We start from the raw sequence: 13,605 nt of genomic DNA on the forward strand, positions 1-13,605 counted from the left end.
AAAATTTAATTATATATATATGCATGAACGTTTCACAAAAACGAGACTCAAGGAGGTGGGCAGATAATTGAGACTTACATACCTGGGCTATAAATAGGAGTAGTGGTTTAGGGGCTTCTGGTGTGGGGAGTGGGAGGCAAATTATGGGAAGGTGAGGGGAAAAATGTGTAGTAAATGAAGGTTGCTTTATTATGCAGGTAAGAGTGATAAGAGTTGTTTGAGAGTAGTTCGCTTCCTGAAATACCTTTACTAGTGGAAATTTTATTTACAACAGTAAATTTATATTTTGTTTAGACAGTTGAGGGGGAGGTAAAGAGCTTTTCCTGCATTAGCTGGTTCTCAATTGCCTTTAGCTAATATATATCATAGTGGTATACTTTGAACCCCTTCACTTGTAATAAATATATGCTGAGGGTTTACTCTGTGCCTAACTTTGGGCTCTGCCCTGGAGACATAAGAATAAACAAGACACAAGTATCACTGCCATGACATTCAGTCATTTAAACAAAAGAAAAGTGAGTCCATGCTTGGAGCCTGCAAATGCACATAGAGCAAATTATAAAATGTATTCCCCCAAAAAGGGAAATAAAAATGAATGCAGGAATGATAGACTTTTGTTTTTTGTCTTGATAACAGGCAAGAAAAAAATAAGCTGAAATCAGCTTTCCCAAAGCAAAAGGCACTGTACTGGCATCCGTCTGTGGACTCTTGTAGTAACCCTCTAACCGGTCTCCCTGCTTCTCTTCTGGTCTGTAGGACACTCTCTTCACAGCAACCTGAGTGATCCTTTAACACCTGCTTTGTAAAGAAGCAATCTGTCAGTCGGTAAAAACAAATACTGAACAGTGGATACTAGGAGTCATTCTGCTCTTCTGTTAAACTTGGTCCCGGAACGGGACAGCTTAGTGGTATCAGTGTTGCTGAACAGCTTCTCTGCGGAGGTTCCTCTCCTTTCTCCGATTCTATACACCCTCAACCCCCTGCAGTCAGAATTTTCCTTCCTTTTCTTTATGTCTCTTGCAGACGCAGCTCCATTCAGCTCCTGCACTCAGTGAGCACCCCCTGATGATCCATCACTGCTCATGACCAAACACATTAAAGTAAAAATGCCAGCATTTAAATGTATCTAAAATGTAATTTAAAAATACTATTCATATAAAAGATAAGAAGACCCTTATTTCCATTCTGGATAATTCTTTTAAAGACTTTCATACAGAATCTGGAAATATGACAGCTATCTTCAAATATGTGAAGGACTATCTTATGAGACAGGATTCATTCTATTAAGTTCCAAGAAACCTCGAGAGATAAAACATAGTATTTCCTTATCTAAAAGATAAGCACAAAGAGGAAGCACAAAATGTGTCCTTGATGTTTTCACCTTAGAATGAAAACAGTCATAGCGTTCATTCTTCAGCATTCAGTTGTGCAACCTGCAATTCTTGGGTTATCAAAGAACAGTCAGATACTATTAAGAAACTCAGATACTATTAAGAAACTCGTGTTTTCTGATTTCAAAGCTTTTTCTATCACATGGAATTGTACACAAACATCTTGGACTTTCCAGAGGGGGTCATATGATACTGCACACTTAACTTTGCCCCCCTCTCCTCCAGACTGCTTTGCTGTGGATCAGGGAGGTGCTGACGGGCTTGAGTCCCATGCCTTGTGCTGGCCAGTTTTGACTGGCAGATGCTTCTACTGAAGCAGCAGTTTTTCATCTCCCTGGCTTTATGGCCCACACTGTAACAGATAAGGGGTAGCAGACATCCTGGCTCTAGTGTGCTCAGAAATGAATACAAACTAATGCAAAACAGAATCAGAAGGCACAGTTTTTCTTATTTGCTCTCCTAATGAAACTGTCATCTTTATTCATAGAATGGTTTCTTCATCTCTTTCCACTACTTCTGTGCAGCCACAGGTACTGACCTGAAATGTGCCGTATTTGACTCTTGGTCAATTCCAGTTTCTTCAAATATTTCAGGAAATCAAGAAGATATAGTAAAGACTCCACAAAGATGGTATGTGCAAAATAATGCAGACAGATAATAGATACATCCATACATCTTACACAAAACCATTATATATGCATTCATATTCTTTTTCTGTTTTGGTTCCAGGACAGCCTTTCGGTCCCACCCCACCAACATGATGATCAGAGACACTTTTGACTACTTAAGAGGCAGCCAAGCATTTACATTGCCATTATTCTTGTTTAATAACAATACTGAAAAGCTTCATACTGTCTGCCATTATGCCTCCTCAAGCTGATTGTCTTTTAATAGTTTTAATGAAAGCTACACAAGGAAATAATATTTTACAATCTCTAGTCAGAATATGACTATTCCCAGAGGAGACTGAGCCTTTGCTGAATCTGCTACTTTATGAGTAAAACAGGAAGTTTGGTCCTCTTTTATTGTACCTTTTCCATTTTTGAAAAGCTGCCCAAATAGTTCCAAATATAGTTGAAGCAGTTATTAATGTCAAGAAGCCAAGATATTTCTCCATGGTTTGCTGAATAAGAAAGGAAGAAAACTGCTTGTACTCAGTTGTCCTTTGCTTCCCTTGCCAAAGAAGCAGGAAGGAGAGCAAATGAATAAGTGAAAAGGGATGGTGTTTATCTTTCAACCAAATCATAATGTTCTGCACTCAGCTCCTGCAGTCAAATGTGGCCACTGCATCTTTAAGACAACTAGTCTCTTCCCTCAGAGACGACACACTAATTATAGTGCTTCTGCCAGAGGGAACTCACACATGCAAACCATTATGTAAAATATAATTTCTTTTTCTTTAGGAATACTCAAGATCATTAGACATGGTTTCTTCAATGCTAGAAAATCAGGCCAAAAATGAAAATAAACAGTTTCAAGTATTTGCAACATAATTCCCTCATGCATTTATGGAAATAGAGTAAAAGTGCCCTAAAATGTGGTTTGACATTTCATGCTGCACTGGTTTTTTTTCTATTTTTCCAATTTTCTAACATTTGCCCTCTTATCCTATATCATTTCAGTTTCCCTATATTTCAAATACTCACATGGCAATAGCCACAGCTATTACCAAGTACTTGGGATTTGAGGGAGCTAATGAACAACAGGAAGCAGCCCAGAAGCTTGTTGTAAATTAAACAAACGCCTTATAAATTAAACATGGTAACACCTGAACACAAATGTAGGGCATGGCAACATGACATAACTTTTAAAAACAGCAATTAAATGTATAGCATTGCTTTCCCTAATGATGTGCTGTGCTAATTTAAGGCAAAGGTAATGATTCCATTGATTTAACAGTTTAACATGGAACTCATAAATGAGAATAAAATCTGTAATAAAGAAATCATGGAGACTTCAGTATTCACAAGTATAGAATTAGGTATGTTATTATATGGGGGAAAGATAAACATTTCAATTCAATCAATTTTCTATATCATAAAATAACCTAAAACATAGACTCAACAGTAAGCAATCTTTTGAGATTCAGAGAAATACATCCCTTTATTAAAAATTCAGATTTTCAATAGAATATTAATGGGTAAATTTTAAAATTTTACTGCATTTTGCTTCTCCCACATTGTTTACCTTTTTAATCTTTTATCCAGATGTTTTGAAAATGCAAAAGAAAGAAAGCATCACTTACAATACCCTTATAAAACACCAAGTGCCATAATGGACACGTAAGTTTTAATCATAGTGAAAGGACAAAAACGGAAGAGAAACACATCCTGTAAGCTCGTATGGGTTTGCGAAAGAAGGGGATATTCTACTGGGGAGAGCAGTCTCATTGGGAGGGATCTGACTGCTACAATTGTTTGTTTAAACTGGTTTACTTTGCTCTATTAAAAAAAAATCCATACTGATTGGATTGATTTTTAATGTCTGTGTTCAGCTCAATGTTAACTGGCTTTGTTTTTTAAAAATTCGCCCTTTGGTTATTAAGATAAATAAGTAATCCAGCTCTCTGCAATCATTTTACTATTGCTATTATTATGTACCATTATTAACAGATTTTCTTTAAAAGTTCTTTTCTCTTCCAGAGGCCCAGTTTTTACTTTTTAGTCTATTTTTCTTACCTAGGATTACATAAAAATACCTTTAGAGAACAGCCACTTCTCTATAGGACAAAAATATTACAGCTAGAATCCTTTGTTAAGCAACTCTTAAACTATCCAAAAAGGCAACTAGCACTAAGCCCTTGATCACATTGGTAGAAATCGTATACATTTTTGCCAGGTGAAACCTGCTGATATACAACAACTATAAGTGCGAAATTTTGTAACAAGTGAAAAACAGGAGGGAAGTAAAGACTTGTTCTCAGAACACATAATGCTCGCTCTCTCCCTCTGGCCTCTATACTTTATATTCATGCTGATGATTCTGTTCTTCCTGGTTCTTTTTGCTTGGCTAACTTGATTAGTCCTTTAGACTTCGGCTTAGCTGACAATCCCTGCAGAAAGCCTTCCCTGATCATTAAGAGAGAGTTAGGCCTCACCTAAGTGCACTAAGGTCCACAGCACCTGCTAGCGCTTCAGTAGTACTTATACCACATTACTACTATACTATACTACATTGTAATTGCACCTTGAGGGTAGGGAATCTAGCCTGTTCAGAAATGTGACCCCAGCACCAGGCAGCTTGCCAAGTAGTCAGAAGCCAATAAATATTCATTGAACAAACAAATGAGTAACATGCTGATCATGATGACAATGCTACTAACAGCTGAATTTACTGTTTGTTACATGTCAAGTGCTATTCTAGGCCTTTTACAGTTAATCTTCACAACCCTACAAGGAAGGTGCGATTACCACCTCCATTTTATAGATGAAGAAGCTGAGACATAGAGAACCGTCTGTATTTTGTTGCATTGCTTTGTTTTGGTAGTGGCTTGTCAAGTTAGATGAATTCAGTTTACATGCTTGGAGCAAAGGTGAAGTGAAGAGTAACTGCTAATTAATAACAGATCAAAATAATTATTAGGTTGAACCATATAAAACTGTTGGCATTCTATTGAGTTTGACCTACATAAATGACAATTTCATCTTTATCCCTGTGCTTTACCTGTACATCTACCCACAACTGGAAAAACAGTATGTACCTACCTATTGCCATGCTGGAGTGACAGACACCTGGATAGGGACCTCAGAAGGTATTTATGCACAAAATTCCTTTTAACTGTGTCAACAAAGCCTCATTTCTATGGCTGTCTAGGACTTAAGGATATTTTTGCAATATATAACCCTTCTCTAAATGATGACATTGGCTATAATACATTTTGCCTGTGTAGGTCAAGTCGAGGGACTCAAAAAAGGTGAAATCAGTAATAACCTGTTTTTCCATAGTTTAAACTCATCCAGGATGACACAGAGCCAAAGGTAAAAGAAAAAAAAAGATTGGAATAGAAAATGATTTAAATTTGCCAGTTCCCAGCACTTCTGGAATACTGCCAGGGTTAATTTGGATTGGGCCTTTCAGAGTTTGCATTAATCTAACCTGATGTAGCCTAAAAAATTGACTTGATATAAGGAGGTAAAAAGAGTCCATCTAACTCAATACAACTGACAGTCTGTTCGCAAGTTGTGTAGCCCTGAACCAGAATGTTTTATTTGTTTCACTCCAGAAGAGGGTGATACTGTGTCTCTTAGTGAAAGGTATTTGAGATGAAAATAACTTATAGACTAATCCAAAGCTATGTAAGGCAATGCTCACAGAAGGAAACAGAACTTGTTTTTTAAGGTGGAAACATTTTTAGAGTTTGCTGGAGATTTTCATTTCAAAATCTCCAAATTCAACAATTCCTCAGCCTCTGTAAACTTTCAAATGGAAAGCTCCAATATTTAGGGTAAATAATGTCTAAGCTTCCCCTTCATAGCAAGTTTTCTTTTTCTCTCCTGTCATAAGAGTGTTATATCCTGGCAAGTGAAATACAGAACTCCTTTGTAGTAAAGCTATCATACTATACCACTCAGAATGTGGTGCTAATGAGGTTATTGCTTAATAGAACCATAGAAGGACATTGAAAAAAGAAAATACCCTGAAAAATGTTGACCAAAGGATGCCAACAACTCTCCTAGGGTCCTGTCCGAAATTCAGGGATTTTAAAAAGTAAAAATGAACTTTAGTGTATGTGAAAAATCATAACATTGAAACATAAGTCCATTTATCTTTTAACTATTTTTCTAGTTCTCTTCCAAAATTTGGCTGGTTATTAAAACACTGCTGTGTAAATAAAAATGTCCTGCTTTATAACTTAACCCCATTTCTCGTCCTTACAATATAATAATGTCATTGTTTGTTATATCACACTTATTCTCAAAGTAATAGGGCTTGATTTAAAGGACTTTAAATAGCACATTGAGGAAGGGCTTCTGCCGAAAAATGAGTTTGGGGAATCAAATACAGAATGGGGAATTCAGAAATGCACTATGAAGGACATCTATAATTCTGAGAGTCCTAAAAGAGTTTATATACCACGACTGCCACTGAGATAAGCACAGCTCTTCATAATCATCTGCTAAGTGGGCTGTCCCAAGGCTGAACTGTCCACTGATAAGGTCATGGGGAATTTATTATTAGAATTTCAGTGAAGCCATTCAAATTCCCAGAATATAGTTGCAAATAAATGAGCTCATTTCATTAATACACATCCTCTGCCCTGATGAGGAAATGCCCACTTCTGCGTCTCTTCAGAGATATTCAGAATCAACTGCTTCACGTACCCAACTATCTTGAGTCATTTGGATCACCAAAAATGAGAGCTTACAGCAGCCTGTAACATCACCACTCTCACAGATAAAACACAACATACACTATAATTAGAATCACAGACTGTAGGAGCTGGAATGGGCCTAAGAAATAATTTAGTTCAACCTTCTCATTGTACAGTTGAGCATGAGTGACTTTTCCAAATGTTATTCAGCCAGTTAATGGCGGAATGGGAGTAGAACCAGGTCTCCCGCCTCTAACTCAACTGTTTTTGCTATTGTAACAGGATTCAGCCATGACATACTATTTAAACAAAGTCAGTAAACAGGCACTATCAGGACTTAATGGGAAGTGATTCCATTAACAACAAGAGGCTTTAAAGAAAACTCGCTGTATCTAATGCCTAAAAAATTCAAGTTGAGGGATAGTAACTTGGTATTCTACCCCTTAATATAAAAAGGCAAATGAACTATATGAACTAGAAACCAATTCTAAAATAATCTTTTTTTAAAGTCTGCATTAAGAAGATTAATAGGCATATACTCAATATAGAATATTCTACTTGGGTGATTTTTTTTTTTAAATCTCATCTTTTGCACCTGCATAAGAGTAAGGATTTTCTGTACTAAATAGTAATTTTTTTTTTTTTTGGGGTCAGTGATAGAACATTATACTGAAGAAAAGCACTAGATTGAGAAGAGTCCTGGGTTCTGCTATAAATTTACTGAGATACCCTAATTTTCTTGTTTTCTCAGTCATAGCTTTCTTCATTTATTTATTTTTTTGGATACAGGGTGTCACTCTGTCATTGAGACTGGAGTGTAGTAACATGATCATGGCTCATTGCAGCCTCAACCTCCTGGGATCAGGCAATCTTCCTGCCTTAGCCTCCTGAGAAGCTAATACTACAGGCAAGCACAACCACACCTGCTAGTTGTTTTATTTTTGTAGAGATGGGATCTCCTTGTGTTATCCAGACTAGTCTCAATCTCCTGGGCTCAAGTGATCCTCTTGCCTCAGTCTCCCAAAGAGATTACAGGCATGAGCCATGATGCTTAGCCAGTTTTCTTTCTTTCTTTTTTTTTTTTTTTTGAGAAGGAGTCTCACGCTGTTGCCCAGGATGGAGTGCAATGGCACAATCTTGGCTCACTGCAACCACCTCCCAGAGTCAAGCAGTTCTCCCACCTCAGCTTCCTGAGTAGCTGGGATTACAGGTGCCTGCCACCACACCCAGCTAATTTTTGTATTTTTAGTACAGATGGGGTTTTACTGTATTGGCCAGGCTGGTCTTGAACTCCTGACTTCAGGTGATACACTTGCTTTGGCCTCCCAAAGTGCTGGGATTACAGGCATGAGCCATTGTGCTGGCCCCAGCCACAGTTTTCTAACATAAAAATTGAAAGGGATGATTTAATAGTGTGCTAAGAAGAGCCCTGGAAGTGTCCCAAAGTTGTCCTAGGAGCTGACGAGAGGGGCTAGGAGAAGGAGAAGGGAGACCAAGGTTGCAAGTTCTGTGTTTTCTGCCCCAACCTCAACTGGGCAGTTCTGCTTTGATCTGATTTTAATATTAAGCTAATATGTGAGATCTTGTTTGAAGAAAAAGTTATGTGGCTGAAGTTTCAAAGCCACTGAAAAGTAGAAAGTACCTATAATACGCCTTCTGATTCTGATGTTTGCTTAAAAGACCTGCAAGGACACTACATTAAGGATTAAACCCAAGCTGCTAAATACAGCATTCTCCGTGCCTCAGCCCCCACCTCTCCTTTTCTTCTCATCTCCATCCGTTTCTCACTATCTACTTTATGCTTTAATAATTTCAAAATGTTGATAATATCCTGACAATGCAGTGGTGTCTCACACCTCCTTGGAACTCACTTTTGTTCATGTTCCTTCTGCAGCTCCCTCCTCCTCTGCTTGGCTAAACTCTTATCATCCTTCAAAATTCAGCTCAGGCAATCTTTTCTCTACAAAGCCTTTTCTGAAACTCGAACCAGGTGAAGTGCCCTCCACTTGCTCTTACTACAGCCTGTGAAGGATTAGCACAGTCATTACACATTAAAAGAAATGATATAGGGCCAGGTGTGGTGGCTCACACCTGTAATCCCAGCACTTTGCGAGGCTGAGGTGAGCAGATCACCTGAGGTTAGCAGTTCAAGACCAGCCTGGCCAACATGGTGAAACCCTATCTCTACTAAAAACACAAAAATTAGCTGGGTGTGGCCAGGCACCTATAATCCTAGCTACTTGGGAGACTGAGGTAGAAAGAATTGCTTGAACCCAAGGGGCGGAGGTTGCAGTGAGCCAAGACCATGCCACTGCCCTCCAGCCTGGGCAAAAGAGTGAGACTCTGTCTCAAAACAAACAAACAAAACAAGAAAAAACACCAAACCCCAAAAAACCAATAAATAAAAATTTTTAAAAATATAATTCTATACTGTCTCTTTCATTTGGGCTCTAATTATCTTATAGGCAAGGCCTTTCTCTTTTGTATTTGTTAAAATATTAGTATCTAAAAGTTCAATAAAGACTTACTGAAGGAGATACTAAAAAACTTTTAAAAGACCTTGAACTTGATCAAACAATTTAATTTCAAAAACTCTAAAAAATCCACTGATGGTGTCCAGTGTCTCTCTTTGAAGGCATATTCTGTTATGTAAACATTTTAGTTAAGAAAGGAGTTTTAACAAGGTTCGACTGCATCTGACATCTGCTTGTTAGGATGCAAGAGAAGGGTTTAGCTAGAGAGCAACACTCCACTTAAAATCTGTTATAAAAACTCCCCTCAAAGAACAAACTTAAAAATTACTAATTAAAAACAAAATAAAGTAACAAAGTTCACCAAACAAAGGGCTACTATATTTGCAGAATGTATGCATCTCTATAATATCTTTAATCCAGTCAGGCACTGATTACCAGTCACTCTTCTAGGTGTGGGAATGCACCTGTGAGCCAAACAGGTAAAGTCCATGCTCTCACACAAAATACTGTAGTGGAAGAAATATGCAACAAACACAGACACAGTATTTGTGGGTGACACAAACTATGGGATGAAAAGGGGTAATGTGCTATGGGGAAAAGATATCCTGGGAAAAAGCAACAGCGAGTTCTAGAGAGGAGATGGTGTTACTATTTCATGTAAGGGGTCAGGAGGTTCTGTTTGTGAAGGTATCATTTGATCAGGGAGCTCTAAAGTAAATGACTGAGTAAGCCATATAGTACCGTATATGACAAAAGACCACTCTAGAGAGATCTGAAAGTGAAAAGATTTTGGGGTAGAAACATAAGTGGAATATTTGAGGCACAAGATAGAGGCCAGGGTGGCTGCAGCAGAATGAGCAAGAGGGGAAGTAGTAAGAGATGAGTTAAGAAGTTGACAGAGACGAGATCATGTGGGGCTGTATTTTCATGCTGCTGATAAAGACATACCTGAGACTGGGTAATATACAAAGAGAGATTTAATGGACTCATAGTTCCACATGGCTGGGGAGGCCTCACAATGACGGTAGAAGGCAAGAGTCACGTCTTATATCTCAGCAAGCAAGAGAGAGAATGAGAGTCAAGTGGAACTAGTTTCCTCTTTCAAACCTGCAGATCTTAAGATACTTATTAACTACCAGGAGAACAGTAAGGGAGAAACTGCTCCCATGATTCAACTATCTCCCACCAGGTCCCTCCCACAATACGTAGGAAATATGGGAGTACAATTCAAGATGACATTTGGGTGGGGACACAGAACCAAACCATATCATTCCATCCTGTCCCCAGCCAAATCTCATGTCCTCACATTTCAGAATCAATCATGCCTTCCCAACAGTCCCCAAAAGTCTTAACTAATTTCAGTATTAACTCTGAAGTCCACAGTCCAAAGTCTTATCTGAGACAAGGCAAGTCCCTTCCACCTATGAGCCTCTAAAATCAAAATCAAGTTAGTTACTTCATAGATACAATGGGGGTACAGACATTGGGTAAATACAGGCATTGGGCAAACACAGCCATTCCAAGTGGGAGAAATTCGCCAAAAAGGAGTTACCAGCCCCATATAAGCCCGAAATCTAATCAAATCTTGAAGCTCCAAAATGATCTCCTTTGACCCCATGTCTCACATCCAGGTCAGGCTGATGCCCACAGCCTTGGGCAGCTCCACCCCTGTGGCTTTGCAGGGGTATATCCCCCCTCCTGGCTGCTTTCACAGGCTGGCTGAAAGCAGCCACCTTTGAGTGTCTGTGGTTTTTCCTGGTGCATGGTGCAAGCTGTCAGTGGATCTATCATTCCGGGGTCTGAAGGATGGTGGCCCTCTTCTCATAGCTCCACTAGGTGGTACCCCAGCAGGGACTCTGTGTGGGGATTCCAACCCCACATTTCCCTTCTGCACTGCACTAGCAGAGGTTCTCCATGAGAGCCCCACCCCTGCAGCAAACTTCTGCCTGGACATCCAGGCATTTCCCTACATCCTCTGAAATCTAAGTGGAGTTTCCTAAACTCCAATTCTTGATTTCTGTGCACTGGCAGGCTCAATACCACATGACAGCTGCCAAGACTTGAGGCTTTCATCCTCTGAAGCCATGTCCTGACCTCTATGTTGGCTCCTTTCAGCCATGGCTGGAGTGGCTGAGACACAGGGAACCAAGTCCCTAGGCTGCACACAGCATGGGGACCCTGGACCTGGCCTATGAAACCACACTTTTCTCCGAAGCCTCTGGTCCTGTGATGGGAGGGGCTGCTGTCAAGACCTCTCACATGCCCTGCAGACATTTTCTCCATTATCTTGGGGATTTACATTTGGCTCCTCGTTATTTATGAAAATTTCTAAAGCTGGCTTGAATTTCTTTTTAGAAAATGGGATTTTCTTTTCTATCGTATTGTCAGGCTGCAAATTTTCCAAACTTTTATGCTCTGCTTCCCTTACAAACTGAAAGCCTTTAATAGCACCCAAATCACATCTTGAATTCTTTGATGCTTAGAAATTTCTTCTGGCAGATACCCTAAATCATCTCTCTCAAGTTCAAAGTTCTACAAATCTCTAGGGCAGGAGCAAAATGGTACCAATCTCTTTGCTGAAACATAACAAGTGTCAACTTTGCTCCAGTTCCCAACAAGTTCCTCATCTTCATCTGAGACCACGTCAGCCTGTATTTCAGTGTCCGTTCCATATCATCATCAGCATTTTGGCCAAAGCCACTCAGCAAGTCTCTAGGGAGTTCCAAACTTTCCCACATTTTCCTGTCTTCTTCTGAGCCCTCCAAACTGTTCCAACTTCTGCCTGTTACCAAGTTCCAAAGTCACTTCCACATTTTCAGGTATCTCTTCAGCAGTGCCCCAATCCTGGTACCAATTTACTGTCTTATTTCATTTTTATGCTGCTGATAAAGACCTACCCAAGACGGGACAATTTACAAAGAAAAAGAGATTTAATGGACTCACAGTTCCACATGGCTGGGGAGGCCTCACAATTATGGCAGAAGGTGAAAGGCACATCTTACATCGCAGCAGGCAAGAGAGAGAATGGGAGCCAAGCGAACCGGTTTCCACTTATCAAACCATCAGATCTCCTGAGAGATTCACAACCCCATGAGAACAGCATGGGAGAAGCCGCCCCCATGATTCAATTGTCTCCCACTGGGTCCCTCCCACAATACGTGGGAATTATGGAAGTATAATTCAAGGTAAGATTTGGGTGGGCCCATATGAGGGGCCTTAGAGGTAGAGACTTGAGCTCCATCACATATATTAAGTAGAATGTTCTAAAGAGTTCTGCTGTAAAACAGCAGTAACAGTAATGGTCATCTGTAATGTCAAGGAGAGGACTTAAGAAGGGGGAGACCTGAGTCTGCTAAAATACAGACAGGAGGGAGAAAGCCAAGGGAGAGGGCTTGCCGTGAGGGAGGGGAGTTTAAGAGCTCTGCTTGACAAAGCAATCAGTACTTTCTCCTCAGAAATAGGTCTAAGAGAGAAGACAGGAATTAAATTACAGAAATTAAATTACAGAAATGTTGAGGTGAGGAAGAAAATAATTTAGAAAACCTACATTTTTTTTTTTTTTTTTTAAAAGCAAAGTAAATGACCTGCCTAAGCGTCGTAGGGACAAAACTGGGGACTTGAAAAGAGTGTATAACTTTTATATGATTCCTATGGGGATGCTAATACATGAATCCTTCAAATTTCATTACTTCTCCACTCCCTGACTTAAAGGGGAGGTGGCACATGAATCATGTTTTATTGTTTAACTGGTGAAAAAGAAAGAAAAGATTAAAAATGACATAAAGCAAACCACGCTTAGCAGTACACACCTGTAGTCCCAGTTACTTGGGAAGTTCAGGCAGGAGGATCACTTGAGGCTAGAAATTTGAGGATAGCACAGGTAATATATTGAGATCCCACTCTTAGGAAAAAATGAAACAAAACAAAACATGAAAGCTTTACAACTGTCTTCTACACAAACAACTCCTTCCAGGGCCTAACTCCTTTTAGGCTTTACTGTGTGTCAAATTAGGTTTGGTCTTTCTCTGCAGCAGTTGGTGTGACAACTCCTTTTGTGGTCCAGGGGCAGCAGTTAAAGACCTGAAATCATTACCTCAGCTTATATTCTAGAGAAAGCTCTGACTATTCATATTTATTATCCCCCACAGCCTCCAATGGCTGCTTGAGTTGAAGATCTAAATTATTCTTCAGCTAGTAAAATAGTAGCTAACAGTAAGGCAAGTCTAAGGAGTGACTGAAATCAGTGTAAACACAAATCATTACCAAGGGTTGCTCTTAAGTTGGAAGAACAGCACATTTAGTTAAGACATATTCCATAATAATAAAGACTATCACAACCCTAGACATTCTCAGATATTACGGAGAGTGATAGGAAACATCACTGTCCTTTAACTGCATATGTAAAATACTAACTAAAGAAAACTATTTC

General features: G+C 39.3%; 1 protein-coding gene across 1 annotated transcript in view; it reads right to left on the minus strand.

Moving 5' to 3' along the window:
- SUPT3H (SPT3 homolog, SAGA and STAGA complex component) overlaps nucleotides 1-13,605 on the minus strand; it is a 515,287-nt gene that overhangs the window by 35,518 nt on the left and 466,164 nt on the right. The gene's annotated exons all lie outside the window — the stretch shown is intronic.

This window comes from Saimiri boliviensis, chromosome 4, assembly GCF_048565385.1.
Source record: "Saimiri boliviensis isolate mSaiBol1 chromosome 4, mSaiBol1.pri, whole genome shotgun sequence".
Taxonomy (NCBI): Eukaryota; Metazoa; Chordata; class Mammalia; order Primates; family Cebidae; genus Saimiri; species Saimiri boliviensis.